Source organism: Cryptomeria japonica, chromosome 10, assembly GCF_030272615.1.
Source record: "Cryptomeria japonica chromosome 10, Sugi_1.0, whole genome shotgun sequence".
Taxonomy (NCBI): Eukaryota; Viridiplantae; Streptophyta; class Pinopsida; order Cupressales; family Cupressaceae; genus Cryptomeria; species Cryptomeria japonica.
The window spans coordinates 206,205,483-206,224,849 of NC_081414.1; positions in this window are offsets into that span (position 1 = coordinate 206,205,483).

Consider the following 19,367-nt stretch of genomic DNA (forward strand, 5'->3'; position numbering starts at 1 on the left):
TTGTAATATGACTCTATAAGTATGAGATCATTGCAGATCATTTAGGATGTGTAAGATGGAAGGATTAATGCAGACCTAATATGCTAATTGTAAGGCAGATATTGGATAAGGGTTTATGTATATTGCAGAGCTTAAACTGGTACTAAATCTAGTATAGTAGATGGTGATCTGAAGCAGTACATGACATTGGATTTGTATAATCCAATTTTGTAAGTCAATGTGACTTCTTTTGTAACTGAGCAGTGAGCTCTAGGCACTTGGCCTTCCTACATGTGCAGGCCCCTATTGTAAACAATAATATTCCCTTATTGGCCAGTAAGCGAATATTGTGGGTCACAAATCCCACCGATTTTTTTCCCACACCAGGTTTCCTCGTTAAAAATATTGCGTTATGGTGTGTCTTTTATGTTGTGGTTATTGTTCTTATTTACTGCATTATTTTTGGTTTATCAGTACATAGTTTTGAAACGCCTTTCATGTTATAAGTTAAGAAAATACTTATACTGGTCATATATTGATTCACCCCCCCTCTCAGTATCTTTGGGAATCCTAACAATTGATATCAGAGCCTGGTCCTCTATTTTCAAAAGCCTAATAGCTTGAGGAAGATCTTGACACTGGCAGAGATGGAAAACGTGAGAAAGAAATTGGAAACAACTCTTTCAGACTATGATGCTGAAAAAGTGAAGAATATCAAACTTGAAGATGATCTAAAGGCTGCACAGGATATTATTCGAGGACTTCAAGAAAAGTTCACTATAGAAAGAAACAAAATAAAAGAAATTTGTGAAAAGATGCAGAATGATGAAGATGAAAAGGAAACTCTCAATGATCTGGTGAACAAACTGAGACAAGAAAACAATACAATGAAGAATGAGATGCAGGACATGACTATGAGATTTTGTAAAGATATCAAAGATAGAAAGAAGAATGAAGATGACTTGGCTAGAAGACTAAATGATGCTGGAAATGAAAACAAAAGACTTAGTCATGAAAATGATATGCTAAAGACAATTTTAATTCACTTAGAACATGACAAAACTAAACTCATGAGACAAAAAGTTTTCTTGGAAAATGAGTTTGCTACTGCAAATCAACACAAGGAGAAATTCAAGAAAAGTTCAAAAGAACTGGATGACATGCTGAAGAATCAGAAACCTAATGGTGATACAAATGGCCTTGGCTTTGAAGTTGGTGAAAGCTTCGGTACTGTAAACAAACATGATCATAGCAAACCGGTAAGACAACCTAATGCTTACAAATTTAATGGGAAATGCTTTAACTGTAACAAGTTTGGTCATAGAGTAAATCAATGTAGATCTAGAAACTATCAGAACACTAATACACCCACCGGTCAATGTTCTAAATGCAACAAAGTTGGTCATAATTCAGAAAATTGCAAAATGAATGTAAGATGTTATGTTTGTGGAAGATTTGGACACTTATGTAATCAATGCATAACACATACCGGCATAGAATATGGGAAAGCTATTTAGAAAAACAATGTGACTTGTCATGCTTGTAACAAGATTGGACATATTGCAAAATTTTGTAGAAGTAAGGCATCACCGGCAAATAACAAAGGACCCAGCTTGAAAGGTAAAGAAAAAGTTGAAGAGGTAAAGCAAGAATTCTCAAAACAATGGATCATAAATTCAGATTCAAATGTTGATGGGAATACTCCTCCATTGGTAGAATAGAGTAACACTCCACTGGCAGGAGACTCTTCATCTAACTGAAGGAAAATCCTTTGGGAGTTTGGCAATAAACTGAAAAACATGCTAATATACCCTCGGTTGATGGTGAGAAGTTGAATTACTTCTTTACCGGCATATGAGTTAAGTTGTGACTTAACCAAAAAGCATTAAATATGGTAGTTGAAGGAAATAACACTATAAAGCAAGTTTTTTGGCTCTTTTTAATTCACCGAGCATTCAAAATCTTCAGAGAGCACGAAATTCCTGAGCGAAGGCACCCTTAGTGTAAAGTGAAGCAGTTCATCCAAGCACTCATCCTAAAGGCAGATTGAGGTATTTATAACCATGGCATCCTCCTTTGTTCCTGAATTCATTGCAAACCCTATTATTGTAGAAGAAGTTAAAATCCCTAGACCCGTGTTTAAGATTATTCTCGACATTGCAAAGAAAGATGATACCCTAGGGGCATTCTCTCAAATTCCTAAAGGAGTAGTATATGCTGAAGACCCTAGAATATACATGCATTGTCACATAGAAGAACTAGGAGATGAAGAAATCAAGAATATCTATTAGACTGTTTTATGTGATGAATTTGGAAATATCAAACCGAAACATAAGATAGTGGAAACCCTAGGCTTTACTGAAATCCTTAGTATCCCAGATTTTCCAAAGGATGTTATAAGGATTGTGCTAAGCAGAGTGCATGGTGAATTCTTTTGGTTGGATTCAATTCACAAGATCACGAAAGAGGCAGTAGGGCAGTGACAAGCTTACCCTCCACCAGTAGCAGGCCTGACAAAACTAAGAAGGTCTCTAATGACACTTTAACGAACTTAACCGATACAACTTTTGATAAGAGATCACTTAGAGTCAATGATGTTAAAGATGAAAATGTCAAATTCATTAGCATGGTACTTGGCTACAAAGACACCCATACAAACAGACTAAACTTAGTCTCTAGCTTGTGTATTAAAAGTGCTTATGACTTATTGAACAACAATGCTAAGATTAACATCTGTGACTGGCTGAAAGATGAACTAATAGAAAACCTAAAGAAAATCAAAGGTGATAAGAAGGGAACTTTTAGATTTGGAAATCTGCTTGTATGTTTGATGTTGTACATTACCAAAGAAGTACCCGGTACTGGCAAGAAAGACTTTGGATTTGATACACCGGTAGGAAAACAACTATTGGACATACTGAACAACATGGGAGAAAACAGAGATAAGAATATCAATGAATATTTCCAAGCATTTAAGGCAAAGATGAAATCTAGAACAAGGTTGTCCCAAGCAATTGTTGACAAATACAAAGATGACATATGCTTTGTGGTAAAGAAAGATGAAATCTGGATGGAAGTAGCTGTCCCAAGGACTATTTGGGTAGCCAAAATGGGATATGAAGATGATGAGAACGTAATTGAGACATATGCAAAAGCTCTACTTGAGGCACCAAGAAAACCGGGTGAGAAATTCTTTGGCAATGTTGAGACAATTGAAAGTGGTATTCAGTCTAAGAAAAGAGTAAAGAAAATTGAACAGATAGCAAGGAAGGGCACTAGACGAGCTAAAGCAATTAAGGAAGATGTATTGAAGCAAACTGGTATCAAGGAAAGTGAGTTGGAAGGACTTCAATTGGAAGCTAATCTTTCACCGGTTGCAACTTCTTCTGAAAGTGACATACCAACTGAATTCATAAGGGTAGAAAGAAAATAAAAACCCTCACCGGTACCCTCACCCACACCTAGAAGAACAAGACAAAAACAACAGGAAGTTAGGCCTCTAGTTAAGAAGTTAACTCCAAAGAAGAAGAAGGTAAAATAGGATATTGCTCCACTAGACAAGCTTCTTAGTGAAATAACAAAAGATGGGAAATTGAAAATATTAGCAAGTTGTATAACAAACTTTCTACTGATGATAAAGAGAGTGTAGAGAATAGTGTAATTTTACACTTAGACATATACAATAAATTTTTTATGTAAATTATTGATGAAATACCCAATGATTTATACATAAGACTAGAAGCTAGAAGGGTAGCTATTGTGGAGCTAGATAAAAAGATAAAAATAGAAAAATTACTTGCAATCCACCCAGTAAACTCACAAAAAGAAATAGATCAATTAATCAGTGAGGCCAACCGGACAGTATTTTCAACCGGGCACCAGCAAGTAGCACTAATGGTAGGTAGAGTGAATGAAGTTTCTGAAGAAACTGTAGATTTGTGGGACATCTTCTTTGTTGAAAAGGAGAAACAAGAAGAAATCAAAAGACCTAAGACCATCAGGGTATACCAAAAGGATAGGGATAAGGGGAATGGTAAGTAAAGTGGACCTCTGAGCCTTAAAATAACTGATAACTTACCCCCACCTCTTTCTGATACTCCACCGATAGAAACCGTTGACACACAACTGACAACTAAGAGTATGGAGACTCCTCAAAAGGATACAAATCCTAAGTTGGAAATTTTATACACTATGAACATAGATACACAAGAGGTAAATGTCGTGGTTGACAAAGAGACCACTGAAGATAAGAAGAAAGATATGGCTACTAAGCCACCGACTATAGATGTTGAGATTGGAGTTAGTGATACTGTAAATATAAGCACAGAAAAACCCACTCAGACAAAGAAACCGACAGAGGACACCACTGAGAAACAATCAAGAAAACCGGCAATGGATAGTGTAGAGGTGCATACTGAGAAACCGACAGTGTATATTGAGACTTCATCAGAAAAACCAATAGTAGAGAGCTCAGAGAAACCCTCTGAGGCACAGATTAAGAAACAAGAACACAAACAGGCTGAGGTACAGGTTCAAACCAAGACAGTGCCACCGACAATAGCTGAAAAGCCTAAAACTTTGCTAGTATAAATGCAAACACAAACTAACCTACCAGAGGTCGAAACAAGCAAAGCTATTACTACAACCGACAATATGAAGATTGTGAAAATAGTTGGGTAGACATCTGGTTCTTCAATGATAGAATTTAGACCAACGAACGTGACAGAGGTATTATTAGATTCTATTAAGAAAATCATTGAGTGTAATGCACAAGCCTACAAGGCTATTGATGACACAATTCCTATTCTTAAATTGATAGCACCCAAGTGCATTGTGAGAAGTAAAGATTCCTTAGGTCAACTAGACACATTGTCTAAATACATCACCGATAACATTTTGACAGTTGACCAGATAAATGAAGACATATTCAAAGAGAGAATGAATAAGGAGAAAGAAAAATTCTTTGAGGAAATAGTGAAGAAGAATAAGGAACAAATAGAAACCTTATTACCGTCACTAAGAGAAACAATTTTGGATTTCAAGAAACTGTACAGAGATTCCTGCAAAACTGATATTTTGACAGAAGACATAGATTCGGAGATCAGCAAAGCATAAGATGAAATTAACAATATTGCTGACAATTTAATAGGAACATCAGATCCATTTTGGAAATTGAAAAGAACATTGCAGATATTGAGGAGAAAATTGAGAAGTTAGAAAAAGATAAAGAAAAGATAAAGGTTAAGGCAAAGGACTTAAAATGCAAACTAGGTCCTAAACTAGATTATCCTATTTCTTTGAGAAAAGAAATTTCTGAGGCTCTAGTTCCCAGACTTAAGACACCGGAAGAGAAAATACACATACTCACCGGTACAACTCAGAGAATAGAAGCGGCATTGAAGGATAGAAAAAGGTTCAATGACAGTCAAAATTTTGCTTTGGCAAACATCTATCAGATTGTAACCCACTGGTTCCAAGGATCTAGGCAGGAACCACACTCCATTGACAGTGAATGACAACCTTTGTCATTGATGTGAAAGGGGGAGTAGTGGAGATGAGAAAAATGATCAGAAGAAAGACATCATCAGCTCAGGGGGAGCACACTTTTTGATAACACAGTTTTGGTAAGACAATTTTGGCAAATCATTTTTGGATAACATTTTTGGATATACAATTTTGATTTTTCTCATGAGTGTTGCCATCAATGCCAAAGGGGGAGATTGTTGGAAAATGCACACTCCAATGAGAAATTTTAGGTGATTGAAGGTGTTTTCATTGATGGTAACCTTATAATCATGTGATACCAGCAGGCACTGACACTGGCAGATTCTACATTGGCACACAGTTCACCGATACCGAAAAGGAAGATTACCGACACCCTGGCCGACAGGAATTTTGTTTAATTATATTTTGTATTTAATTATAAAATCTTCGTAAGCCGACTTGGTGGATTGTAATATGACTCTATAAGTATGAGATCATTGTAGATCATTTAGGATGTGTAAGATGGAAGGATTAATGCAGACCTAATATGCTAATTGTAAGGCAGATATTGGATAAGGGTTTATTTATATTGCAGAGCTTAAACCGGTACTGAATCTAGCATAGTAGATGCTAATCTGAAGTAGTACATGACATTGGATTTGTATAATCCAATTTTCTAAGTCAGTGTGACTTCTTTTGTAACTGAGCAGTGAGCTCTAGGCACTAGGTCTTCTTGCATGTGCAGGCCCCTATTGTAAACAGTAATATTTCCTTAATGGCCAGTAAGCGAATATTGTGGGTCACAAATCCCACCGAGGTTTTTACCACACCGGGTTTCCTCATTAAAAATATTGTGTTATGGTGTGTCTTTTGCGTTGTGGTTATTGTTCTTATTTACTGCATTATTTTTGGTTTACCGGTACACAGTTTTGAAACGCCTTTCATGTTATAAGTTAAGAAAATACTTATACCGGTCAGATACTAATTCACCTCCCCCCTCTCTTAGTATCTTTGGGAATCCTAACAAAGGAAAGTCATTTTCACATCCATTTTACCAATCTCTAGATCATAAGTAGTGGCAATAGAAAACAAGAAACTAATGGATGCCATTTTCACAACCAACATGTTTTCATCCTTCAAGAAATGGTACTAGCTCCCATGTATGTCTTTCAAAGATATTATTTTTTCATTTATAACAATTTTCCAAATTATGCATTGTTCATGCCTAGTGCCTCTTCTACAAATCTAGGTTCATCCATGTTAGTATTCAAAGAAAAAATACATCTCCAATCATTAGGTGAATACCTTCTAGGTGGTTTTTTATGCCTTATATCTTCAAACAAGTTGAGTTGGAGATTCTTCCTCTTCTTCTAAAGCTTCAACACTAGATGAGCTCCCCTATACTTCTTGTCTATTTAAGGGTTTTGGTTCAATTTTTTCAAATATAGAGGGAAGTTGAATCGCATCTTCCTACATATATATTTTTTAGCTGAAAGTTAATAGAAGAAGACTTAGTTTATCTAAAATAACACTTATACTATATATATTACCTTTTGTCCAACAAGATCCTAATGCTTGTATCCTTACAAACTATAACTCTACTTGATGAAGATACATTTCATAGCCTTCTTCTCCAACTTTGTTCACTTCTCCTTTGATACATGCACATATTCTTCTTAACCAAAAAAAATTAATATGTATCAATGAATTCTTGTGACCCAACCATGCCTCTATAGGATTTTATCAACAAGAGTTGATGTAGGAAACCTATTAATCAAACAACAAGTAGTGGAAACACCTGAGCAGTCCAAAAATTTTGTTCTAGACTAGCACCACTAAGAATATTTCTAGCCTTCTCCACTAGTGACTTGTTCATTCTTTCTACAACTCCATTCTATTCTGGAGAATATAAAGTTGTCTTTTATCTCATAATGTCACAATCTTTACATAACCTATTAAAATAATTAGAGAAAACTCCATCATCATTGTTACCCCACATTTTATTTTCTTTCTACTCTACAACTCAACCATTGATTCAAATTCTTTAATAAATTGAAAAACTCTAGATTTACTCCTTAAAAAATATATGCATGGACCATTCTACTATAATCATCAATAAATCAAACATAATATGTGGAATACCAATTTAAGGAATATCTACAAGATAAAATACATCGAAATAAATAAAATCTAACACACCACAAGATTTATGATAACTCGAGTAAAACTAAATATGATTTTGTTTATTATAAATGTGATGCTCACAAAAAATTAAAATCAATATTAAAATAAGACAACCCTTCAATAAGGTTTTCTTTTTCAATGTCCTTGGACCCTTATCTTCAATGTGGCCAAGTTTTGAGTGTCATACCACAAACTTCTTTGCAAATAACTTTCCTTCAAGAAAAGAGCACCTTTGGATGCCTAGAAGCCATGACCATCTATTGAAGATGAAACCTTCAACTTTTCCAACAAATCAATCACATAATTTTACTTTTTATAGAAGTATTACTACACTCAACAATGCTTACATCAAGCTTACAATGTGCCAAATCTAATGCCTCTAACAATTACTATAGCGCCTAGAGATAACCTATTGGCATTAGATTGTCATTGATGTCAACAAATGAGAAGATGCAGTGGAGAGATCACACAAGTTACATTGGAGAGATCAGATTAATAGGTTGGCAAAAAGGTTGTTGCAACATCTTATAACACACCATGTTATATGCACCAGGAGATACAGGAGGAATGCATGAACTATGTCATTGGGACATGAAAATGGACGAGGACATGGGCAATTGTGTTGAAAATATATTATGGAATCTGGTTTGACTCAGAAAAAATTTATTTGCAGTTGTCAATAATACGTAGGTTATCACATGCAATTACAGTGAGTATTAGTCACAGTTGTCAATAACACACAGGTTATCGCTACCTATAAAGCTACAAAATTATGGTGGATGAAGTCAATAACATGATGAGATAGTAGCTAAACTGTGACATAAATGTCAATAACATGCAGGTTATGCTGCCCAACTTATCCTACAACATGTTATTCGCTATTAGATAACCTTGCAGGATAACACATAAGAGAAGCAAACCGTGCATCTCGTTATCCCATGACATGTTATTCACATGTATGAAACCTTGCGAGATAACAATAAACAAAGGTAAATAAGGCATCTTGTTATCCCGCATCATGCAAAGTTGGAGAGAGATGGTCATGTAGGGTAAAAATACCAAAGGGAATAGATGGATCTCGTTGGCCCACGTGGTAAGAAGGCCTGAGAGGAAATGATGCGGGATAAGGAAATCGGTAGAAAGCATGTTATCTTGCCAGCTCACATGAAGGAAGAGTTGTTTATTCACGATGCGTATAACTCGTGTGTTATATGATCCGTGGAACACATTTGCACAGCCCACAAATCCAACGTGGACTTTTTTTCCACATGTGGACCCTTTGTGAGATGAGGTTCTTTTTAATGCATCCCACCATTCACCAAGTGGTTGAGTGACAGGTAAATATTAGGTGGACACTAAAACCTTTTTAATTGGTCGATGAACCAAGAGCATACATATCAGATAAGATTTTCCAATCTGAGCAGCACACATAAACAGAAGTAAATGTTGGGCAGAGTTGCAGTTAAAAATATATTCTTGAAATGAGAATTGTTTGCAAGATAAAATTTGATCTTTGAGATTGCTGATTATAGAAAGAATGTGCAATTTAATATGGGCAGCTGCAGATTGAAATGAAGTGACATACACTGCAAAAGGTGGAGTATCTCCAGAATGATCTGAAGATATTCAAGTGGGATGCAAAATCCAAGATTAGTAAAAATAGTAATCTGGATGCTAAGAGATACAATTTGATTTGAGAAGGATTCCAAGGGGATTGTTTATTATTGACGGCTAGTTGTCTAGAGAAAATGTTCAAAAGATCAAATCAACTGGTAGATTGGATTTCTCAGAGGTCGAGAAGATTAATTTATTCATTTTTCTTGGAAGGAAAAAGGGGGTTGTATGTAGATTGCTTCTAGGAAAAGTTTAAGTGATGAGTTGAAGATATGATAGAGTAAGAGTGTTGGAGGTGTGTAGATAGTGGATATCTAAAAAAATAGAGAAGGTGAGAACAAAGAGTGGAAAAAGAAGGTAGCAAAAAAGCGTATTCTGTAGATGTCGATAACACGATGCCCGAGAAGTCAATAACATCATAGAAAATATTGCTAGCAAAATATTGAGGTGCTAAAGAGAAGATAAGTGGCAACCAAAGGTTGACATAGAGAAATAGAGGATTAAGAAGGCAAAGTAGACAAGGCAGAAATATATAAAAAAAAAGGTAAAGAAGACATAACCAAAAAAGGGAAGAGGTATGCAAGAGAAGAGAATTCAGAGCAGTGACATAACACAACAACAAAAGGTGCATAACATTTTGTGAGTAGGCAGCTGGAAATTTGTAAGGTGTTACAAAACTCATTTGTAACAAGGTCTCTATAGTATCAAATTTTTTATTGAGTCATTGTAATTCTCTGAGTGGGTTCTCAGAGTAGGGGTAGGTGCTCCTTTGAGTAGGTGCTCATAAAATCAGGGGTTGGTGCTCCTTTGGTTGGTTCCCTAAAACATATTATAATCAATTTTCCATTGTGAGGCTGGATTGGAGCAGTAGACTCCAGTAGCATTTCTCACCGAGTTTTTTCCCCATCGTGGGTTTTCCTCTTATATCCTTGTGTTATGTGTATGCCTCTTGTTTGCAAGTGCTTTTATTTATTTTCTCATTTGCATTGGCACAATCATATTTAAAGTTTTAAATTTTATATTATCATTGATTCACCCCCCTCTTAGTGATCATTTGTATTCTTAAATTGGTATCAGAACCCTAGGTTCCCTTGTAGTAAAAGCTTTCTCTAGCTTGGGTAGATCCTGCTTTGTGAACACAATGGCTAGGAGTGAATCATCTATTAATGCACCAAATTTTGATGGCACCAATTATACCTTTTAAAGTAGAAGAATGGAGACCTACTTGTCTTCCCTTGGATCTGATGTTTGGATGTTTGTGCTGAATGGAAACACTGTTCCAGCAACTCCTCCTACCGATCTAGATGCGAAGAAGGAATTTGAATACAATGCTATAGAAAAGAATGCTATTCTTAGTGATCTACTAGAAACAAAATTTGTAAAAGTTATGCATTGCAAATCTGTCAAAGAAACTTAAGACAAGATGCAAACAATATATGAAGGAGATGTCAAAGTGAAGGAAGCTAAGCTGCAAACTCTTAGAGCTTGGTTTAAAGGTTTGAAAATGAAGGATGAAGATAAGATAGCAAATTATTTGCAAAGCGTAGATGAGACTTTTAATACGATAAGAGGACTCGGAGAAGGAGTCAAAGATGAAGTTATTATCAAAAGGGTACTCAGATCTCTCAATCCAAAGTATGACACAAAGGTCTCTACTATTGAGGTAGCTAAAGATTTAAAAACCTTCTCTATGGATGAATTATTTGGTTCCTTATAAGCATATGAAACGAGGACAATAGGCATCAAATCCTCAAATAGAGAAGCTGCATTTACTTCCACAAAGAAAGGGAAAGAACAAGCTACCAATGAGGAAGAGATCATGAATCAAATGTTTTTGAAGCTAACTTTGTTAGAAATCTCAAGAAAGGATTAGGCAAGTATAGAGGAAAGCTACCTTTCAAATGCTTTGACTGTGGTAAAATAGGACATTATGTTGCTAAGTGTCCCTATAAGAAGAAGGAAGATAATAATGTGGAAGGTGTCAAGGATAAGGGTAAAAGGTTTTATAAACCAAAAGAAGAAACTTTCAAAAGAAGAAACTTCTTTACTTAATTGATAGTGATGTCTCTGATGATGAAAGTGAGTCAGTTGAGGAATACAGTGAAGATGAAAAACAAACTAATGTCTTTATGGCTCAAGAGGTCCTTAATGAAAAACATAGTGGTGGTCAATCTGAAAATTTAGAGGACAGTGAGGAAGAAGATGTAGATGTTGTGGTTGAACTTGAAGGATAATTGGTTTGTTCTCTTGAATAACTTGACAAAGTAAGAAAAGAGTTCAAGAAATACAAAAAAGTTTGTCATAAAAGAGCATGACTTACTAAACAAGAATACTAAAGAATCAAATAGTAATCTCGCTGCCATTACTACTCAGTTGGAAGAAACCAAAAGAATATATGAAGTGAAAAAATTAGATTTAGAAAACAAAGAGAAGGAGTATCAAAAGATGGGGGAAGAAATTGTGAATCTCATAAAGGAAATTGAAAAGTGCAAAGATGAACTCAAAGTGAGAATCAAGTATGAGGGCAGCACTGAGGCATTGGACAAAATGTTGAAAAAGAAAAAGCACTCAAAAGATACAGAAGGAGTTGGATTTAATGTTGATCAATGTTCTACTAATAAGGACTCAACAAATAAAGAGATACATTTTGTCTCTTCAAGTAAGAATGGAAATGAACAAACTTTCATTATTAGCAAGCCCATTGAGAAGAAAACATATGATGTTGTTACAAAGAGCAGTCATAATGATCCAAAAGGAAAAGCCAAGATGGATGATGGAGGTTTCACAAGAGTCGAGGATACAAGCAGGAGCTCAAGAAGATCGAGTTATGCTACTCCAAGGAGACCAATGATAAATAACTTCAACAGTGATTAGTATGTACCTCAGTTTTATGGCTATTGTTATAAATGCAATACTTTGGTCATAGAATTGTTGAATGTATACTTATGCGTAGGTCCCCTCCTAGTTATGAAAGTAGAAATCCTTTTAATTCTCTTAGAGAAGTAAATGTCATTTTCTATCATTGCAATGGTGTTGGTCATACGAGATGAATGTAGGAGAAATGTATCTCTGTTCTATAATGGTTTTTCAAATTCATCATTCAATGTAAATGTAAAATGCTATCATTGTCAAAACTTGGGCCACATTGAAAAACATTGTAAGCTTAGAGCTACCAAACAAAAGAAGAAAATTTCACCTTTGTAACCAAAGACAGAATCAGATCAGAATGTGACAATACAGAAGAAGCAAGAATCAAAACAAGTTTGGGTTGAAAAAGAAAAGGACAAAGCTGAATCAAGTTTTATTATCCAAACTGCCCTAAATGCAAAAAGGAAGAATTTATGGGTAGTAGACAATGGCTGCTCAAATCACATGACTAGTGATAAGAAGAAATTTATCAAATTAGAAGACTAGAATGGTGGTTCAATAAGGTTTGAAGATAATTCCTCAATCAAGATAAAAGGCAAGGGTACACTAAACATTTATGGAAAATTAAACGCTCATGATGTATATTACGTGGAAGGTCTAAAACACAATTTGTTGAGTGTAAGTCAAATGTGTGACAAAGGATATATGTTCACTTTTGACTCAAAAGGATGTGAAATCAAAAAGGAAAGCACTAGCAAACTTGTTGCTGAATGAAAAAGGACAGATGGAAATGTGTACAACTTGAAAGAATGCTTTGAGTCCCAATGTATGATGGGACAAGTTGATGAAAGTTGGTTGTGGCATAGAATGCTTGGTCACATAAATTTTGATAATATTGTTAAGGTGATCAAAAGAGGGTATGTTAGGCACATAGCTCAGATTATCAAACCAGCAAGCATTTTTTGTGATGAGTGTCAAAGAGGAAAACAAACCAAAGAGAGCCACAAGACTAAAGAATACTCAACTACAAGGCCATTAGAGCTTGTGCATACAAACTTGTGTGGGAATACAAGAACAAGAGCCCTAAATGGAGAAAGATACTTCATGCTGCTCATAGATGATTTTTGAAGAAAGGCATGGGTCACCTTCCTACAAGACAAGTCTCAAGCCTTTCAAAGATTCAAAATCTTTAGGAAGATGGTTGAAAAGGAAAGTGGTTACAAGGTGAAATGTTTGATATTAGACCATGGAGGAGAGTTCACATCTAATGAATTTAAAGACTACTGTGAGAGACATGGAATAAGAAGACAATACTCTACCCCTAGGACAACACATCAAAATGGTGTTGTTGAAAGGAAAAATAGGACAATCAAAGAGATGGCAAGAACAATGTTAAATGAAGCAAATCTACCTCATGTGTATTGGAAAGAGGTAGTCCATACTTCTGTATACATTAAATAGAGTACAATTAAGAGTAAACAACATAATGACATCTTATGAGTTATGGTATGATATAAAACCTTCAGTCAAGTACTTCAAGGTGTTTGGTAGAAAATGCTTTATCAAAAGAGATGAGGATGGATTAGGGAGCTTTGAATCAAGATTTGATGAAGGCATCTTCTTGGGATACTCTACTCATAGCAAGTCTTATAAATGTTACAACAAAAGACTAAGGAGAGTGGTTGAGAGTGTGAATACCAGAATTGATGAGGATATGCTCAAAGGAAGGAAAAATATTGTAAATCAGATTGAGGAACCATATGTGAAAGAGGAAGCACAATCCTAAAGTGAACAAGAGGAAGAGGCACCAAGCAAAGCTCCATATAAGTATGTTAAAAAAAAATCACCCTGAGGATCAGATTATAGGCAACAAGAATGATGGTGTACAAATGAGAAGGAGAGCAAGGAACAATGAACAAGTAAATTTCTGCCTTATGACCGAGATGGAACCCAAGACATATGATGAAGCCATCAAGAGTGAGAAGTGGATGAAGGCCATGTAAGAAGAGTTGTAGCAAATAGAGAAGAACAAGACTTGGGATTTGGTTCCTAGGCAAGTAGACAAGAATGTTATTGGCACCAAATGGGTCTACATGAACAAGATGAATGAAGAAGGCAAGGTAATAAGGAACAAGGCAAGGCTTGTATGCAAGGGATATGCTTAGGTAGAAGGCATATATTTTGAATAAACATTTGCACCAGTTGCAAGGCTTGAATCTATAAGGATGTTCTTGGCATTCTCAGTCTATAAAGGATACAAGGTATATCAAATGGATGTCAAATTTCCATTCTTGAATGATAATCTTGACAAAGTGTACATAGAGAAACATGAAGGATTTCAGCGACATGAAGAGGAAAAATTTGTATGCAGATTAAGAAAAGCTTTGTATAGTCTAAATCAGGCACCTAGAGCACAGTATTCTATGCTAGATAAGTACTTACATCAGAAAGGATTTAAAAGGGGGTGTGCTGATAGCAACCTGTATATCAAGGTAGATGGTAATCTTATGATCATAGTGGCTATATATGTAGATGATATTATTTTTGCAGAAAATAAAGATGTCCTATGCAAGGAATTTGCTAATCCAATGCAGTTTGAATTTGAGATGTCTTTACTTGGAGAGTTGTCATATTTCTTTGGTTTGCAAATTTCTCTGTTAGATAAGGGTATATTTGCTAATCCAATGCAGTGTGAATTTGAGATGTGAACTCGACATGCTATTATTTTTTACCTTAGATCATCGATACAAACATGAGTATTTGAAGAACTACGTAATAAGCATATGCATAAACTTGATAAGAATTTATTTCTTCATTATTAATATATGAACCCAAACTCTTGGCTGAAAAGTAATCAATTGCATAGAAGCCCATACAATATGGGGTTGTGCTATCCTCAATTCTTCCACTATCTATTAATAAGCCACCCAAGTCGGGCTAGGGTATTGGACAATGAACTTGTAATTTTTCCTTTTTAAAAGCTTATAGAGATCGATAAGCTCAAAGTCCCTAAAATATAATGGATCATATATCATTTGAATTATTTCATCATATATGCTATCAACTTTAGTAGCTAAGGCACACCCTTCTTGCGGTAATTATTTCTTCATCATTGGTATTTGACAACTCTTTGAAACCTTGTTGGAACTTCATTTCCATTGTTGGAAAGCTTCAAGATTTAATCTCTATGAATAGAGCTTGGAGCTCAAGGAAGCTAAGAAATATAGTCTTCAATTCAAGACACAGATATGTTTATAGGCATGTGGAGATTGCTCACTTTGTTATGATAGCTAGATAATTGGAGTTGTTTTTGATAAAATTTATGTTTCCTATATGAAATCATTGGCATTATCAGAATACCCTATCTACATAATTTTACTAGATGTAAATGAAGTAGATATTATTTGGAATATATTCAAACAAAGACATTGTCTCTGACTTTACTATACAAAGAAAAGTGTAGAATATTTCATAGTTGTTTGTTATCTACAAAGAAGGTAAACTTTACCAAGCTATAAAACTATCTTGACCAAGTAATTTACTTAGGTAAACTTTTACCTTAGTGGAATTTGCCAAGAAACTCAGTCTTACATTGTTTTCTCATACTTAGAATCTTTTCCAAGACTCATACATGGAGTCAAATTAAGTCTTAGAGAAGGAATTATATGTGTAAACTAAAGTCTCTCTTTACTACGAAGGCAAGACCAGTAGTTGGTTGGCTTTGTTAAAATAAATGAATATGCACATAAACTAAAATAAGCAGTATGATAGCCTGAGACAGTGAAAACTTATTATTAAAAGAACCCAACTTCTTAGTTGGACATTTCTTGCTTAACAAAGGAAATGATCAACTAAACACCAATGTAGAGGGTTATGTGGACAATGAACTAAGTTAATTTATATTTGTAAAAGTGCAGAGATAGCATGTATATGTATGCATGTAGAGTGCAGAGATAGCACACATATATGCAAGTAGGGTGTAGACATAGCACATAAATGAGTGCATGTTGAGAAAGATAATGTCCTACTTAACCATATGCATTCCAAGGTTTAATTTCATGATAAAAGATTATATTAGGCTTAATCTTTTATGCTAGTAATCCTAGACTGAAATATAAGTTACATTGTAGTCATTGCAAAATTTGCAAACTCTAATCTCAAAATATGTTAAGAACTATTTGGTTAGTATTACTAGATGCTATGGTAAGAATATTCAAACCACAAGTAATGAATCTAAGAATATTCAAACCATAAGTAATGAATCTAACTTAGGATGCCACGTCTTATCCATTTACTTATGAAATAAAACATGGAGTTAAGTTGAATTATGCATTTTAACTTAATATGAATGCTCACCTTAATTGGCAAATTGAAGTGATCAATCAGTTGTCAAGGACAAATTGCAATGGTTGCATGTCCTTAAATTACTCGTCAACCTTACCAAAGGGTCAAATTGTAACCAATGAGTGTTTGCAAGTCTCAAGTTGAGTAGGTGTGGGTGGACAAGGTGGCACAAAGTTCTACTTGCATCAATCAATTCACCAAGATCAGATACATAACATAGTCAGTGGGACATACAAAGTTAGCAAGATTATATAGTTGTGTGGTTGACTATAGTTAATTAGGTATCTAAATGCCAAGTTTAGATGGCAACTTGGACCTATTCCTATGTTTGCATCCTCATAAAAGGTAGGGCCACCTACAAAAGGAAGGTGTGTGGGGGACTGCTAGGTCTCTGGTTGGAGGTAAAGTGCTCCAATGATGCTCTTCCCATGCATAATATGTCAAGACTTGAAATACAAAATTGATAAATAAAATGCAGTAGACTCTAAACCCTACTTGTCTTTCTTATGTTATGGTTTACAATTTTGAATTTGAAAAGATGCAAAGTGTTAGACATATATATTTACTTTCATGTTATCTTTCCAATTATTGCAAAATACTTTTAGTTTAACTTTCTTTGAAGTTTAAAAGCAAAAATTCTCGTCCAAAATTTTAGATAGTTTATCTTTCTTGAAAGATGTATGCAAATAATTTATTTTTCATGTTAGTTTAAATTTACTATTACACTTTTTTTTCCAAGTGCGATAAGAGCATGAGACCAATCCATTTGAATTTATCTCTCCAAGTATTTTCAGCAACTTCTACTTAACAACATGCCAGAACTAGTAGGAATATCTACTACCAAGATGGTCAATTTGAGTCACTTGCCTGGATAGGCTACCTAGGAAACTTTTGCATCTTTTATATGAAAAATTAATGGGATTTGATTGGAATCCATTGAATAACACTTCCTAAAATTATTGGTCAAAGGCAATCCTAAGGCTTTTAATTTTTATGCAGGCATTACACTATTTGAAGCTCTAGAATCTAAGATGCAATTACTAAGCCCTTGACCATTAATGTAAAGAGATACATAGAGAGGATTTTTCTTGAGATTAGGTATATCAGAGGTGTGATCTTTAGTGCTAGATGACATACGAGAGGATGAAGTTTCAGAATTAACTACTTGTTCATCAACTAGGTTGGCCTCAACACATTTAGATCTAACATATTCAACTGTCGACCAAGCTCATTAGGATTTAACTTTAGATATTCAACAAGAGAAATATAAATCTTGTAAGTTTTGCAAAAGTCTACAATGTCAAAATAATTGACAACCTTTTCAAAAGGTTGAGGATCTAGGTTCTTATGTGTAGCATCCAAACACTTTTAGAAATGAGAAGAAGAAGTACCATTCTTAATAGTGCAATTAGACTTTTGGAAGCTTGGTATACATTTTTATTTGCACTTTGTTATCCTCTTGTGAGCACCACACAAGAAGGATCATCCAACATAGTCTAAGTGTCTTCTCTTCATTCTAAATCTGATTCATACTCAAGGAAGTTGACTACAAAGTCACTACAATTATTAGGTACATTTTCTTCATTGGAAACTTTCTCTATTATCTCCCTCATTATATCCATTTTTGTGTACTCATTCATTTTTATACAAATAGCCCCATCATGATTAGTGATTAGGTGAAAAATACACTTATTACCTCCACCTACACCAGGTGGCACCTCTATAGCTAATCTTTGTTGAATGGGAGGTAATTGCCACCTTTAGGTTACAGATTGTAACCTTTCCTTGAAACATCCTGCTAAGGTTGTTGGAAAGACTAGTTAGTTTTAGGTATTTGTCTTTTCCAATAGTGATTAAATCATCTTCCAACTCAATATTTGTAGACTATGTATCATCTTCCAACTCAATATTTGTAGACTATGTATCATCTTCCAACTCAATATTTGTAGACTATGTAGCTACTGAGTTTTCTACACTTTCTCTTCTCAAGTGAAAACTTGTTAGGAAATAATGCTTTAAACCCACATTCATTTAATCCATTTCCTACATAACCCATGGGAGAAAAGAATGCATACAAGCTTATAGAATCAATATAATGCAAAGATTAAATAGATAAGACACAAGATAACATAACATATACCCTAGGAAAACCCTCTTGAAAGAAAAACCCAGCCTCCAAAAGCATCCATACTCCATCATATTAACTAGTCATAAAGCAATACAAAGCACTTATGGAGTTACAATGAATACCCTCAAACCATCAAGTCCTCCAATGAATTCTTATGTGTCCAAGCATGAATCCACACATCCCATGCCATGGTCCACAAATGCAATCCTCCAAAGGACCTAATACAATGGCAACCAAAACCACCAGCCAACCATAACCACTAAACATGTGCTTGCTCTTATAAACAAAAGATCACACAAATACAACTAGTGGTAAAGTAAAACCATCTGCTCACAACTAACCATTTACCCCACATTTAATATTGGGTACTAAATTTTCTCTTTTTAAATATTTTTTCCAATATTAAATAATTATAATAAATATTACAATTTTATAATACAACATGGTAGTGGCTCCAAGAATATTCCAAAGGAATCTATACTTGTTACACTTCCACGTGCAACATCATATAATTTAAATAAAATATTACAATTATAAACATTATTATGCAAGGTGTACAACACCTTTTTCCTAACATTCTCCCATTTGTATATATTGCATGCGGATCAATCAATGAAATACATCATAATAGACATACATGTAACCACATGAATCTCCAACATGATCTCATTCTCAATCAACATACCTGCAATAAAACCAAGTGACCACCATCTCAAGCAAGAAATCATCTTATCCTCCAACATTCCACCTATAGAAGAAAAGGAAC